The following is a 15,771-nucleotide window of genomic DNA, read 5'->3' on the forward strand; positions in this document are numbered from 1 at the left end:
AATGCACAGCTCAATTGAAGGGAAAAAGATCTAACAAGCCTGAGTGGGTAATTTTTCATTAAAGTGTTAGTGAAGCTTGACATTCTTAATCTTGTTCTTCTTCCACAACAGAAATCTGCTTCCAGCATAAACTATGTTCTAGAGGAGGGCTCAACAGGCAGGTCCAAATAAACCTGTTAAAGAAACTTGTTTTTCTAGAAGACCTCTTCAATTACTCTGTATGAATTTGGTTTTCCCTTCATAGGAAATGAGCAAAAGAAATGGTTAGGCTTTACTCTGTGTGCTGCAGCAGGCAGTTTGTTCTATACTGAGCAACTTAAAGCTGAAACAGTTCTTAACTGAGTTCTTCTTAATGGCTGTCCTTTACTACATAGGTTTTCTTTTTATTTTTCTGTCTTATGAAATGTTTCTCTGTTTTAAAAAGATACTGTCTATAGGAATACTTCCACCAGAAAGTTTGGTTGACTTCTTTACTTGATTCTGTCAGTTCCTGTCTTGGAATGATGAAAACAGAACTCTGCCTTGTTACTAAATAAACACGGGGAAAATGTACTTTTTAGTGTGTGGATTAGTGCTACCTCTGTCATTCTGGGGCTGGAATGTCTTGCAAAACACAAATGGAACAGCCTTCACACAGATGTCTGAGAAGGGAATATGTTATACCTTTTAGACTGGGAAACTTCATTGCCCCTCTGTGTTTGTAGTCCAAGTGCATCTATGCCCAGCATTGAAGTGGAATTTTAAACTTCTCCTACCGTCATGCAAAGAATTACACTAAATCTGAGCTAAAGCAAAATTATAGTCTGGATCTAACAAAGGGCAATGAACTAAGCAAATTGTCCATGAACTGGAAATTAAAATGTCAGGTCTGAGACCTGTATGAAAGTTAACCCCTGTAATTTATGGTTCTTTGCCTTGTTGGAGAGATGCTATGGCACTTTATTTTCTGGCAAAAGAGAGGTTTCTGTGCCTGGGCTGAAGGGTGGTGTCCTGTGTGAGTGCTGGTGCAGCACTGGCTAGCTCAAGCAGACCTGCCATTGCTCCAGTGCAGGTTGCTGCTTTCAGCTGCTGGCTTTGATTTTTGCTCATTGCCAGTCACCTGTAAGTGGGGCTGCCAACCCTGCAGGAAAGGAAGGAGTCAAGGTCCAGACAGAAACAATGCAAACCTTACTGGCCTGGGGAGAGCAGGGTCTGCACTCAGCCCTTCTGCTTTTAAATAAAGCCAGAGCTGTGACAGAAGCCAGTGCCCTTTTTGCTCTACTCATCCTCTCATAGAGTTGATAACTCCTCTCACCATTGGAAACAGGAGTTTTTTGTGGCCACAAAAGTGGCTCAGGATTAAAAGGGCAGCTGGGCTTTGGGCTGGTCTGTTAGAGGTCAGAGAGCAGAGCTGGCAGCTGCTGGGGTGGTCAGTGTGCCTGCTGAGGGAGCTGGAAGAGAGTGTACCCAAAACTCACTTCTGTTTGAAGCACCTTTAAAATTTAAGCTGCTGTGAAAAAATATGATGGAGGCATTTTTTTAAATTTTTTTTTCCACTTAATGCTGCTTGGTAAATTTGTGTGCTTAAATCATAACTTAATGCAATTATGTATCAGCGTTTTCTTTGTAAATGGATGTGTAGGTTTTAAAAAATGTTTTGTGTTTCACTGTGATAACACTGGAGCATGGCAGTTCTCAGGAAGGTGCATCTGTCTTTTAGTAGGAAAAAAAAAAGCCATGTAGTCTGCTAAGTGATGGAATGTGGCTGTAATGACCAGTTAATGAGAACCATTATGGCTCGTTTATGCAATCTATTAGTTCTTATAAAATACTTCCTAAGGGTCTGAGCACTTTAGGTCACAAATATAACATGAGAGTACCAGGGTTTTTTTAATAATTATTGGGAAAATGGTGATTTTAATAAAAACTTCGGTCTGATATTTCAGAGATGCTGTAAAGAAAAGGACTTGTAATGGGTCTTTTTAAGTATATATGTTTAACTGTCTTTGACCTATTCTGATTTTCATCTTCAGAGACTGCTCTTTTATGTAGAAAATTGTTCTAGCTGCAGCTGGTAGGAAATAAACAGTTTACTAAGGTGATTTACTTCATGATTTATCTATACAGATAATATTCCTACAGCTGTACTTTTGGAAGAATTTTCATTTTCTTTTTTGATAATTTCTAAATGCTTCAACTGTTCCCACTTAGACTGTCAAGTTGTACCTTCTATTTTCTCTGAGTTCTAGCAGTCCGCATTTTCTGGGATGTGTAGTTGCTGTTGGGCTTGGTCTGTTTGATGGAGGTGATTAACAGTGCTAACAAACATCTTGTGGGATTACTTGATTGTGTCTTGTGAACCCCTTGACTTAATCTTCGTTGTGTTATCATTTCTGTCTTGTGAAATTGCTGATTGCTTTCTGGCAGTTAATACCCCTTTATTGGCTTTCCAACAGCCTTTGCAATGCAAAATTCTTCTGTGTTGTTCTTTACAAGCAGCTCCTGCAGAGTTCTGTAAATGATGTTACCCTGCTGCAGTTCTATTGCTGTGGGTTCAGGTTGCACAGCTGTTCACAAGTTAAAAGCAACTCAGAAACTTTGTGGGAGTCTTTGTTGCAGATGTCAGTTCTAGCTTTGCACAGAAAAGAAAGCCTCAGGATGATATTTTTCATTCTGTTTAGCTCCTATACTGTCACTTTTTTTTAGATGGCTCTAGGACACTGCATATGCTGATTTTACCTTCTTATTCTTCTTCCCGTCCGTAAATTTTGGCCAGTTGTACAAATAAGACTTGAAGTCCAGTATAACTATCTGAATGCAGCCCTAACATGCAAGCTCTATCATTTTCTTGCCTGAAGTATTTTTAAGTTTGGATAGAAGTTCAGTTCATGTCTCAGTGACTAAAGGAAGGAGAAAAAAAGGAGACTGAAGGAAAGGAGGTTAGGCTTGCAGCAAAGCTTTTTTTAGGATTTAAAGAACTTTTACCTCAAGTGTTCTGTGTGACTCTGGGCAACTTCCTGGACTCAAGCTCTAAATTCACTTAAAAGTACATGCTGAGGTTAACAAAATGCATTTCCTTTTTCATTTTTATGTAATTGGGGATGATATTTTTACTTTCTCTGTAGCATTTAGAGGTTGGTCCATTGGGGCCATTTGGAGAACTTGCTTAAAGAAGTCTTGCCATCTGAAGTCCCTTGACCCTGGCAGTGTCCTCCCTCTGGTGCTCTGCTGTGGGGTGTTACAGTCCCACCTTTGGTCAGTGTTTGTGTTTATTGTGAGGTGCTGAAGGCAGGCTGATGCTTTTTCATCATTTTGGGCAAAGATTGGATTTGATCTTGGAGGTATTTTCAGTTTATAATGATTCTCTGATAGACAGACTCCTTGTGGATTAAATCTTACTCCCTTTATAGTTTAGAATTTGTTAAAAATAACTTTGTTAGCAGATTGGTAGGTTTATTTTGTGGCTTTTTGTCAGGTGAGAGAAAAACCATGTATCTTACAAAGGACTGGAGGGTTGTCTCTCTGGATAGTGTGTCTTACTGCAGACAGCCAATAAAAACAAGTCATGGAACATCTCACCTGAAATGGAGTGGTACAGAGGAAATAAGATGTGAAATCTGGTGTCTGTTGGGAACCACTGGCAAAAGATAAGGAGAGTGGAAAGCACTGCTAATTACTGAAAATTATCAACACCTTTCTCATGTCCAAAACAATGCAGGTGAAAATGATTAGACTTTAGGTCTATTAATTTTCTAATCAATTTGATGGAAGCTCAAGATTTTTCTTCTTTTTTTTTCCTTCCTAATGAAGCATCTTGATAAAGATTAGGAAATATAGTTTGGTGTTAATAGTGAAACACTTAGTAGTGTTTCTTTAAAAGATATCAGGTCTTCATAAATGTCAAAATGACTTGACATGATTGAGCAAAGAGCTGGGTTCTTCCCTAGAGGTCCCTGGTAGAAGAAACAAGAGATGCTGCAGGTTCTGGCTGACTGTTCTGGCACACATGTGCAGACACAGCAACTCAGGGAATTTATTATAAAGCAATTCCAACCCAAGCCTATGCTTGGTTCTGTGCTTGCAAAAGGGAGAATCTATTTTAAAGCACTAGGGCAGCATCTGGTATAGGGCTGAGTAACAGAAGACTTGGATATGTGTGATTTTTCATTTGTGTAAAAGAAGGCAAGGAAAAGTTTGCCAGTAACCAGCAACTTAGAGAATATTAGCTTTGAGCTGGATTGTACGAATTTCTGTGGCAGCTCGGAGAGGAAGTTGTGCGTGGAGTGACTAAATGGAGTTACACTGGTGCCCAGCTTCTTTAGAAAACCTCTTGCTTTTTTTTTTTTTAATGGCCTGCTGTATGAATTCAGGCTCACCTTTTGAAAGGTTACAGGCTGGTATTTGATCAAGGATCTGTTCTCTCTGGAGACAGAATTAAAGGGTGATTGACTATAATGTACCTTATGATTGGCTTTGAGAATATGTTGATGATGGGAGGATTATTGAAGGCCAACAAGTGACTTCTATTTATATGTTTGCAGGTGGTAGGGGAATGGTAGTTGAGTTTTTAATGAGTTTTTAATCCTTTCAGTCTACTGTTTCTATATAAGTTCAAATTAAGAGGCACATAAAATTAAAATAGGGTTCCAATATTCCAGCTTGTGTTAATGTTAATTCCAGTGTTTGTTCCTGGAACAGACCTACAGCACAGTGATCTAGGTTTTATTACCAAATCTTGGGGAATGGGATGATCTATGTTTTATTACCACATCTTGGGGGCACAGTGAGAGTAAAGTAGAAATATTTTTGTGTTTCAACATTTGCAGATTAATAGCTAATATCTAAGCCTATATTGTTCCTACTGCTGCACAAGTGTCACACAGGGCTTGAAGAGCATTTCAAGAGCTCCCACTGACAGACACTGTCAAAACACCAGCTACATGGAGCTGGTCTGTGTAGATAAATCCAGGGGGTCAGCCATGCCCAGCCAGTGCCCAGACAACTTCTTTTAGGGATTGCTCTTGGTCTTTGTGGGCTTCCAAATGCAACTGGTAATGCTCTGCCAGGTTAGGGGGGAGTGGGGGAATTGCTGGAGTAGGATGTGCTCATGCTCCATCTCCTCTAATCACATCCCTCAGTCTCCACACCATAGTCTGTGCTGCTCAAGCTATTTATGAACACAGTCCCACACCAGGACACACCTGGTGCATGTGCTGCTTCCTGGGGAGGGTGTTACTGGATGATAAAACATTTCTGATTAACTGTGCAAACTGAACACTAATGATGAGTCAAGTTACTCTTACCTTGGAAGTGTTGGACAAAAGTATTGGACTTTTTATTTCTTTTTCCTGAAGAAAGCTACAGATAACTGGAAGAATCTGACATGCCCAAGTTAAGGTTTTATTTTTGATCTAATTGAGAGGCTAAGTATAGTGATTTCAGGCTCCACTAATTAATTGCTTATGGATACATGGATTCAGGAGGAAAAGTGTCAGCTCTTCCCTTGGGTCAGTCTGGTCAATCACGGGCAGTCTCTGGAGGAGACAGCAAATGTAAACTGATACTTAGTTTTCAATACTCAGTAGCAGCTTTTCCCAATTCCTCTATTCTTAGAATGTGATGACAGGTAAAGCAATAGGTTAAATAATTTTAAAAATTCTTATAAATTTCTCTCTGACAACGTTGTTGATAAGGCATCAGGGACAAGTTGTACTATAAATTATCTGCATAAGGAACTGTTATAAAGTTTGGTACTCTGAGGAATTTTATACCTCTGGCAGCTGACCTCTGGATGCATTCCAGGGCAGCCTGCAAAGAAGAACTGCAATTCCTCCATAAATAGGGAAGGTGGGCATTTGAAGACATGTGTCCCCTCATTCTCTAAGTAGGAAGAATGTTGTGGCAACTGATAAATCAAATGATCAGTTTCAGGGCTACCAGGCTAATTATGAACGCTGAGTAATTCAGATGTTTAGAGTATGTGAAATCTGTTTTGAGACTGATCTAAGGGGAAGGCGTTTCTTATTGCCTGATCATGCTATAATGATCTTTTGCAGAAGTAATACTCCAAGTATCAGTGCTTTTCCACCACACAAATACAATTAGGGTCTTGTTGTGATTTAAAAATTATTATTACAGCACAGAAAGCAGTTTTGTTTAATGGCAATAGAAATTTCATCTCATTGTTTCTAACAATGAAGGTAGGTGGGGAAGGCAGGGAGTAGAAATTGGCTCAGAGAATGTAGCCAGTTTTGAAGAAACTAAAAAGTAGTAATGCAATTAAGACGAGAGGAAAAAATTAAAAACATTTTGAGAAATATCAATCTGTAAGTTTTTGGTTTAATTGATTCAGCATATGGAAGCCCCAGGATTTTGCAATGGGGAATTTATTCTTTCTACTTCCTACTATAATTTAAATAGAATTTCCATCTTTTCAAGATAAAATATCTCCCTGCAATTCTCCGAGTATAAAGTAAAACAAGTTCATTGAAAACATGAGGAGTGAAAGACACTGTGGGTTTTTTTTTCTTCCTTCTCCAATCAAAGGTATTTGAGTGCCCAAGTTACAAGGTATTTAAGTTTCATCTAATTTTCTGCCAGAAAATTCCTAACTAGCTTTGTTCAAAACTGGGAGTAGGATTTACAAATGTCTTGTACTTGGCCTTGTGCTTGTTCGTTGTTCTTGGTGTCTGGGATCCTTCACCTCACACATTGAGGCATATATATATTGATTTAAAATAAAGTTCAAAACCAACACAGGGGGAGTAACCTTAGTCTTTGCTATCCAAATTCTGGTCATAACTACTAGACCTCTAAGAATCTCTATTAATAAGATACATATATGGGATTTTCTACGGTTTTTGTTGGTTTTTTTTTTCTTCAATGTAAGTGATATCCTTCTGTTGTGTGTGTGCATAGCCTATCTGAGGAGCTTTGGGACATGCTGCAGAATTTTATTCCCATGAATGCATTTGAAGTTGCAGTCTTTGAAGGAGCTCTAAAAGAAAAAACCCAACAGTCATATGAGCTGTATTTGGGATCAGGGAGAGAGGGAGAAGTGTGTTCAAAATCATCTGGTTTGTAATGGTCTGGCAGAATTATTGTCATCTTGAACTGAGCTATTTTAAGTGATGTGGGGATCATTTCTTTAACACATAGAGTATTTGTAAAAAGCTGATAAGAGAAAATGTTGCAACTCTCATATTGTGATAAAACTCTAAATTAGTTATTTGACTTGAATTAAAATTAAATGCAACAACCAGTTCAGTTAAAAGCAGGTAGAAATTTAGGGGTTTAACTTCTTGCTTCCTGCTTATACACCTGATCTTGTTTGAAATTCTTGCTGTACTGAAGTGATGAATGGTGCTGAAAGTTCTAGGAGGCATCAGATGTGGGATTTGGTAAAGTTCACAATAAGTTATTTGCATGAAAATAGTATTTTCTTTCCCTTTTCCCTCAGCTTAAACTGGGACAAGAAGCCTTTGCTCTACATGGGAGCAGTGGAGCATCTTGATGAATGGGAGCCTCCTTGTTTATAGCAAGAAAAACTTGACTATTTTGCACCCTATTGCTTGTGACTGTTTAAGCAACTATGTTAAAGCTAGTTTTGTTTTGTTTTTCTGGCCTAAGTTGTTTCTTACCTCATATGATTGATCTAGATTATTGTTCAGTTGATGGTGTTGTTTCAGTTTTCTACTTTATGAAGTCATGATTTTCTTCAAGCCCTTTAGGTCTTTTAGCTGATGCAGAACTGGATGGAACAGCCAATTTTGGATGTTTATTTCCTCTAATGTGAGCTATAATTGGAGTGATTGAAGTTGATAGATTAGCTTGTGGCCAAATAAATACATTTTTCCTTTAAAATGTAGGGAGCAAGAATAGCCCTTTATCTTTCTGAGAGATTAAAATCTTTCTTAATGGCACTGTAGTCTTTATTTCTTTAAAATGTGGCTTTTCTTACTTTATTGGGGAGGGGATAACCCCAGAATTGAAGATGCAATCAATTCAAAAACATTGCTTTTTACCCTCCTCTATTAAATTATTTTAGATGAGCTGGTGGTTTACATTTTCAAAGATGTTAATTTCAATGATGTGGAAATGACATTTGCAATTTAGCTGCTCATTGATTGACTGTTGCTGGAACAAGCTTTCCTTTTCTTGTCAGAAGAGGGTCTAGTAAAAAGGTAAGAAAATGAAATTAATTATGAAGAAAGTAATTTTCAATCATGATTGAATGGAGGTAAATTCTACTTTCAGGAGACAAGGAAACCACAAGTGGAAGACACCTCTTTCATTGTGCCATGAATCATGATGGAAAATGCCACTGCAAATGATCAGGGTTTATATGTTGTGATACTTGGGCAAAACCAAACTCAGGCCTCTGGAAAACTAGCTTGAGATGTTTACTAAATATCACACTTTAAAATATTATTCAAAACCTGCTTTCCCTATTCCTCAGACCTACAGGTGATCTGGGATTCTAGAAACTCTCTCAGTTGGGTGGCATACCTGACAATTTATGACTTCAGCTTTCAAATCAGCTTTCAGAGAAGGACAGAGTGCTGGCTACTGTGTCATTCTGGGATTTTGGGCAGTGACCTAATGGCCTGACTTGATGGTTTAGGGTGGCATGTTGAGAGTGACTTTGTTCTGACTGGGTTTGCAGTAAATGACTGAATTCATTGACTCTGGGTTCATAAAGCTTTGTACATTTGTAACCTGGCTGTGGAAATCCTTCCATAGCAAGCACAGAGAGGGTTGGTTGCTCTGTGTTTTCATTAGCATACCAAGGATCTGTCACTGTTCGCAGAAATCATGGAGAAATAAGCAGAAAATAAGTGGGCTCTTGTAGCCATACCTCCATTACCTTTACAGGTCTTGTTCTAGAAATAGAGTTCAGGTCTTGATTCAGCAAGAGTTTAATTTTTCATAAGCGTTCAAAGTAGGAACCCTGTGATATCCAAACCAACTCTTATGACTATGATGCTTTTGTGACGTTACTAAAGGTCTTAATTTCTAATTTCTTTGGGTAGGAATCTTTGCAGAGACGTCAGTGGGAGTGCCCTGCTCTGTGATACCACATCAGGAGTAATGTCACAGATCCTCCCCAGGTTCAGTCAGAGCAGAGATTGCTTTGGCCAATGCCTCTGAGTTGGTGACAGCCAGGGATTGTTATGGTGCTGAAGAGAAAAGGGGAACTAAAGTGCTAATTTCCTCTGCAGATAATCCATGTTAGAGGGGGCCTTAATCAAAGCATCATTGCTGTAATGAAATTCTCATATAAAATGCAGGACACTTGATATAATTTATCTAAATTAATTACTCTCTGCTGCCAAAAGCAAGTTGTATGAAAAATTATTTGTTCTGCCTATTCATCCATTCTTTATCAGATCTTTTTCTACTCTGATGCAACATAAGGAGCAGAAGCAGCCTTTTTCATGGTGCTGAGTGGATTAACTTGCCTTGATCCCAGGCTAATAGATGAGTTATTTCACCCGAGACAGCTCTCAGTAGTTTTAATAACATAATATTTTTCTGTGCCTAAATTGACAATCATTTTACAAGTAAGCAAAATACAAAATTAATTATTTTGAAATTATTTTCAGTTGGGGTTTTTTGAAGTTGGAAAATAAATTAAAAAACCACAAACCAACCAATTTCATGTGTGCATCCTAACACAAATCTGAGGTAGGATTTTGTGGTGGTGTTACAAATAAGAAAGCTCCTAACATCTTTCAGATTATAAATTGTATTTACACTTGAAATTTATCTGTAAAAATAAGATGCATCAGATGAAAAGCTTCTCCATCCTGTTAGAGTAAATGAAGACAAATGCTTCAAACAAGGTGAATCAGCTTTAAAAATATTGAAGTATCGCCCTGTGGGACACAAAGTGTGAATCCTGAGTAGAAGTTATGTCTTAAACTTTATTGCCCATAAACCTGTTGTTTTAAAAAGTTAGGGATGATCAACAAGAATCAGTAAATCCTGAATAGCTTGTTCCTGATCTGGCTGAAATGTTGAGCTTTCTTCATGGCAGCAGTAGAGAACTGCAGCATGGTATATTTATGGATTGGGGTAGAACCACATCCAAATTACTTGATGTGGATTAGGGTTTGGTGTCCAGTTAATAAAGATAAATGTGTGAGAAAGCAAAACAAATGTGTCTTTAGAATTGAATTTGCAGTCCTACTCCAGAGCCAGGGTAACAGAGGCAGTGCTTGGAATCTGAGACTCTGAACTGGTTGTTGGGAGGAGGCTGCTGGGCTGTTTAGAGCAGTGGCTTTACCTTGGCTCAGCACTGAGATTTCTCTGCCCCCTGGGTGCCTGGGCTGGGTCCTGTGGGACTCAGGGCTGTGCATCCAGGGTTGGGATCAGCTCTCTCCATGCTCCCTTTGTGGCTCTCCCATGGAGGTACAGACCATGACAGGTGGTTGCTGAGCTGTAATGGGGTGTAATATTAAAATCAGGTTGTCCTTACGGAAACAGGCGTGGGTTTTCAGAGCTGTTGCCTGTTGAAAGCTTGCTTACAAACTGGAGCTGGCAGACTGGATTGTGTGAATGCTCTTCATCTTGTCTGAGCACACAAGCCTTCATTTTCTTAGTGGGAAGTTCCTGAAGAGTTTTCAAAAAGGATGACTCACTTTGATATGTACTAGGAGCAGCTGTTGTGCTGGTTCTTAGCTCTCAGCTGGTACCCAAAGCTGGCTCAGTGTCTGCAGCACAAGGCTGATCACAAACCTGTGCTCAGGGCTCTGTCACACAGAGCAGGGCTGCACACACGGAAAGCAGCTCCTCTCACCTGGGGGGGCTGTCCTGGCAGAACTGGTGTAGCATACACAGAATCATTTACAGCTGCTGGGTAAGCACCTCGAGCTGTGTCCTGTCATACGTACAACGCCACAAGGCACGAAATGGGCAGCGTTCAGCATGAGTTTTAAAGAGCTGAGGCTTAGCCATTGAAACAATCTTTATTTCTAGTAATGTGGGATGTCAAAAACAACTAATGGAAGTGTTTATTATGTTATTTTCTGAGCTATTCTAATATTTCTCTGTAGTTATGAACTTAGTTTTCATCCTGGATATTTTTTCCAGCATTTTCACTTTATCTGGGAAACTTTAAGCCAACTTATTTGTTCTTCTAACTTTTGAGCTTTGAATATCAGAGCTCTTCTTATCAGAATATTGTGTTACTACTCAGACTATGTGAACTTGCCAAACTTTTCTTTGCTCAGGGTTCATGAACTCTTGATTCAGAAAAGAAAACAATTACTGTTTCTCTGTGTGTGCCCAGAATGCACAAAGGCGTTTTCCCAGGAACAGGTCCTGTCTGCTGTGGAAGGTTTTGTGGAACATGTCCATTCAGCCTTGTGGCTGCTGTATTGAGTTGTCAGTGGGGAAAGTAGTGGAAACAAAATAGTCTTTGGAGGTCTTTTGAATGCTGTAAAGGAAACTTGTGTTTCTTGTGTGTTCTGGATAGTGTCTGGATAGAACATAGCTAAACCCAGTGGGGTTTCTCTCACTGAAGCAGGGAATGCTGAGTTTGAATAGATTACCTTCACGAAAAGTCAGCTTAATTACTGTTCTATGTTTAAATTTGGGGGATGTCTGGATAAGCACCTGAACTTTGCAGTACTCATTTGAAGTGTTTGAAGGTAGTTTGCTGGTACCTGCAAGTCCCTGCCTTATTTTTTTGCTTTACCTGTGAGCTTTAGGTTTTCCCCACACATTTGGCTTTGCTTGCCATTGACTCTTGGCAGTAGCAGCTTGCTCCCTGGCTAACCCAAACATGCTCAGCTTCAGGTGGGAAAGGCCATTTTGGGCAAACATGAAAACAAAGGTCAAACTGACATCATTGGATATCTTGGAGAAACATGACAAGCACAAATTAAACCAGCTTGGTCTAATTAAAGCCTCTAGGCAGACATGGTTAGCAGCTTCCAACCTTCCCAGTTTATACTGGTCGTATTTTCACTTTGTTTTTTGCAAACAAATTAAAATGGACACTGCAGCATCCTGAAGTCACCCTTTGGCTTACTTCTGAGACTTGACTGAAGCCAAAGATGTGCAGGTGGTTCTGACAGCTGCACTCAGCAATAGATTCCAGTCTTGTGCCCACAGAAAGTAGGTTAATCTGCTGCTTCTGGCATTGTGGGTTAGAAGAAGCTCTTTGAAAATACAATTGTGCACTAAAATGCTCTATTTCCCTTCCCACTGTTAAAAATGTTTAGTGACATTTTCTTCTCCTTTGTTAGCAGTTATTAATGCTAGTACTTTTAATTTTGCAACGCACTGTATTTTGGAACCTGAGTTTGCTGAAATAAACAATTGAGTGATGTTTATTTTTTTGGCAGGTGGAATCAAAGTGCACTTGCAAATATTTGTAATTGTTACATCTGTGTGGGAACTTTTGTAATCTACTTCTATTAAGAAAAATACAATCACTTCAGTAAAATCAGTCTTTTGGGCAAGTTAGGTTTTTACTTTGAGCTCTGATGAGCTGGGTAAGTTTGTTTCCACTCAATGTGAATGTGGTTTCAGATTAGAACGCATGAATAACAAAAAGGCAAAATAACAGGCACGTTAATGGGCACTGATTAAACTCAGTGAGAGACACATGCATTATTCCTACATTATTAACTTTCTGACACAGTTTAAATTGCCATAAATTAAATTTGCATGAATGGTTTGGACCCCCTGTAGAATAAAATGCTTGGCTGTGATAATAGAGCAGAAGGAAATTTAAGTCAAAGGTGAAATCTTAACTGATTGAGAGCTGATGAAATTTCTTATCTGTGTTGACAGTGCAAATTCCTTGTGTACTCTGGGTCACCCTAATGGGACCAAGCATCTTCACAGTAATTAAATCACTCTCCAACACCTCTCTTTCTGAAATTGAGGCTATAGGCTGTTTTGGGATATACTTTTCTTGCTGTGTGTATGGGCCCCAGGGAGGTGGGAAAACCTAAATGCTAAAAGGAGAACAAGGGGAGTGGAGACAGAATTTTACATAGATTTTTTTTTTTCTTTAGTACATACATACATGTATTTCTGGTTTCTGTGAGCTAGACTTCATCTGAAAATCAAATCTGAGTACTGGAGTGAAGATTAGCTAATAAAATGTGCAAGTCCTATTTGCAAGTGGAGGAGAAATTTAATATCTGTATACAGTCTTAGGAGATGGAACACTTGGGCAACGGTTATTTAATGCAAAAGAATGCTGAAGATGTGTTTGTTAGGAGTTTTTCTGGATGGATTAGTTAAAAGAAGAGTTCATAGTGAGTTTATTGGAATTTGTTAACTCTTGTATAAGTATAGATATCAAATAGTTACCATACATACCTTCTTGCTTAAAAATGTGCTTTGAATAATAAGGGGCTGAGGGAGCTTCATTCTTTTTGTATGTTTGGGGTTTTTTTTCCCACCAATTGGGATCTCCAAGAACTGGAAGTGAAGGAACATAGCTGAGATCATGCTGGTTTTGTAGCTTTAGTCTGTAGACATGTGAAGTATCAGACTGAGATGCAGGGGGTGTGGGAGGAACAGAAACTCCTCAGGCTTTTCCATGGCAGAAGCAGATGGGTGGATGAGGTAATTTTACCTATCTGGACTCAGTCACAGCCACCTCCCTGCTCTGGGCTTCAAAAATCAACTTGCTGCTATGACAACAGGATGCTGATTTGATCATTTCAAGGAAAGGATGTGTATAGAGCATTTATAGCATCTCTAAAGTAGCTAGAAATGCTTAGGATATACATTGTCACATAAATTATAAGAATGGTGATGTAGACATTTGTAATCAATATAAATTGTTATTACATAACCAACGCTGCTTTCTAATATGTGGAGAGAGTATTCTAAATAATGTAAGGAATTAACAGTTCATGAAAAGCAGCAACTGTGAGCTTCAAAGAAGTTGAAAAAACACAACTTTTCAGGTTTTTAGCATTGTTAAGTTTCAGTAGTCAAATCAAATAGCTTCAGATATATGTACACGTCATGTAGTACTTCTGCTTTTTGCAGCTCAATCAACAAATAAAACATAAGTGAAACGGTTTTTTTGCTATTTAAAAGCCTCACATTTTATTCAGATCAGTCTTTTCAGCATTTGACATGATGACAAGAGCTTGTTATATAATAACTATTTGAAGAACATATCTAATGAGATTAATTGCTTTTTGTCTTGACATATGTCTCAAGTTTTTTTTTAAATCTAGACTACAATATGGCTTTGTTTGTAAGAGGTGTATCCAGTGTCTATGTCCTACTAGCTGAATTTTGGAATAATGAAAGATGGCTCAATGTATGTGGCATAAATTAGTATGTTCCTGTCAATTCAGACACACTTAATCTCCATGTCTAGTCTTGGGGGGAATGTTCTTATGTTCTTTTTTCCATGTGAGGTTTCTTGTATAACCAACCCCAGCTCTTATGTGGTGATGAGAGATCCCAGTCTTAGGAAAGGGAGCTCTTCACTGCAAAATGCAATGTAATATGTGCCACAGTTCTTGTGATCCAAGTGTATTTTTTAGCATTTAGTTTATGGCAGGTGTCAAAGACTTGTATCAAGTGACTTGCTGCTATGGAGCCATTTGAGTAGAAACTTGAAAAAAAGTGCTTGTGGGGGTTTTAGTTTGTTTTAAAACTGATTCTGCCTTGTGTTTGCTTGCAAAGTGAAATACTCTGTGTCAGGGATGGAGAAGAAGAGATGTAAGCTGGTGTGGCTGAGTAACAGCTCTGCTGACACTCCTGTCTGAGAGGAAATTTCACTTTTTTCTGCTTTGTCATTACACATTCCTTAAATCTCTCTTTGCCATAAAAAAACTGTTGAAGGACAATACAAAAAATTCAGAAACTTCTGCTTCCTTAACTGTTTTAATGTAAATTTAATACATCAGTCTGATGCTTTTCATTTGATTGCTTTTACTTTCAGTAATATCCTCCAGAAAACACTGATTTAGCGGAAAAAAAAAATACTTGTGTAAGAACAGCTCCTCTTTGAGCCTGATCTAGATGCTGTTGCATTGCCTTACAAGAGCAGGAGAGTGGTTATGGGTGTTTTTACAGGCCGTTCTACATTTGTATCTTCTTGGTGTGCATCTTTCTTTTCCTCCTCGCTTTCCCTCAGACAAGTCTTTGTGCGTGCATTGCATCTACCTGAGGCACAGCAAGTTCTTTCTCAAAGACCAGAAGATGTTCCAAGAAGGAAGAAGCTGCCCTGGCTGCCTTCTCAGTCAGGCTGGGTTCACAGAACACTGATGGATTTTGCAGTTAGGAGTAAGATTTTCAAACTGAACTAGAAAAATACCTTTGATAAACTCTAAAGACTCTTGTGGTCTAATCAGATAGATGGATGGTTAGTTTTTACTTTCTATAATTCTCTGTTGTTCTAGACTATTTACTTGAGTCAGATATGACTTTTTAGATGAAAAATCTTTTCTTTGCTGGTGTTGCTGAAAGATCACGTGCAATGTAGAATTGAGATTGGTTTGCCTCACTGACAGAGGCAGGTCTCTGCATTGGTTCAGAATTTCCAGTCTGATTCCATGGGTTGTAACTAATGGCACACCAGCTATATTTCCACTGCAGAAAATCTGCAATAATTATATTGAAATGCTTCTATTTTTAGAATGTGATAGGGTGTCTACGTGCCTCGTGTTTAGACCAGCTTTTGCATTTTTTTGTGAGTGATTTGCTTTTGTTCCCCTGGAATTCTAGCAATTTGCCAAATGAAGGAAAGCATTTGATTAAGGGCAATATATCCTACAAGACAATGTATCTTAAATGAGAAAT

Source organism: Geospiza fortis, unplaced genomic scaffold (assembly GCF_000277835.1).
Source record: "Geospiza fortis unplaced genomic scaffold, GeoFor_1.0 scaffold55, whole genome shotgun sequence".
In the NCBI taxonomy this organism is placed as follows: Eukaryota; Metazoa; Chordata; class Aves; order Passeriformes; family Thraupidae; genus Geospiza; species Geospiza fortis.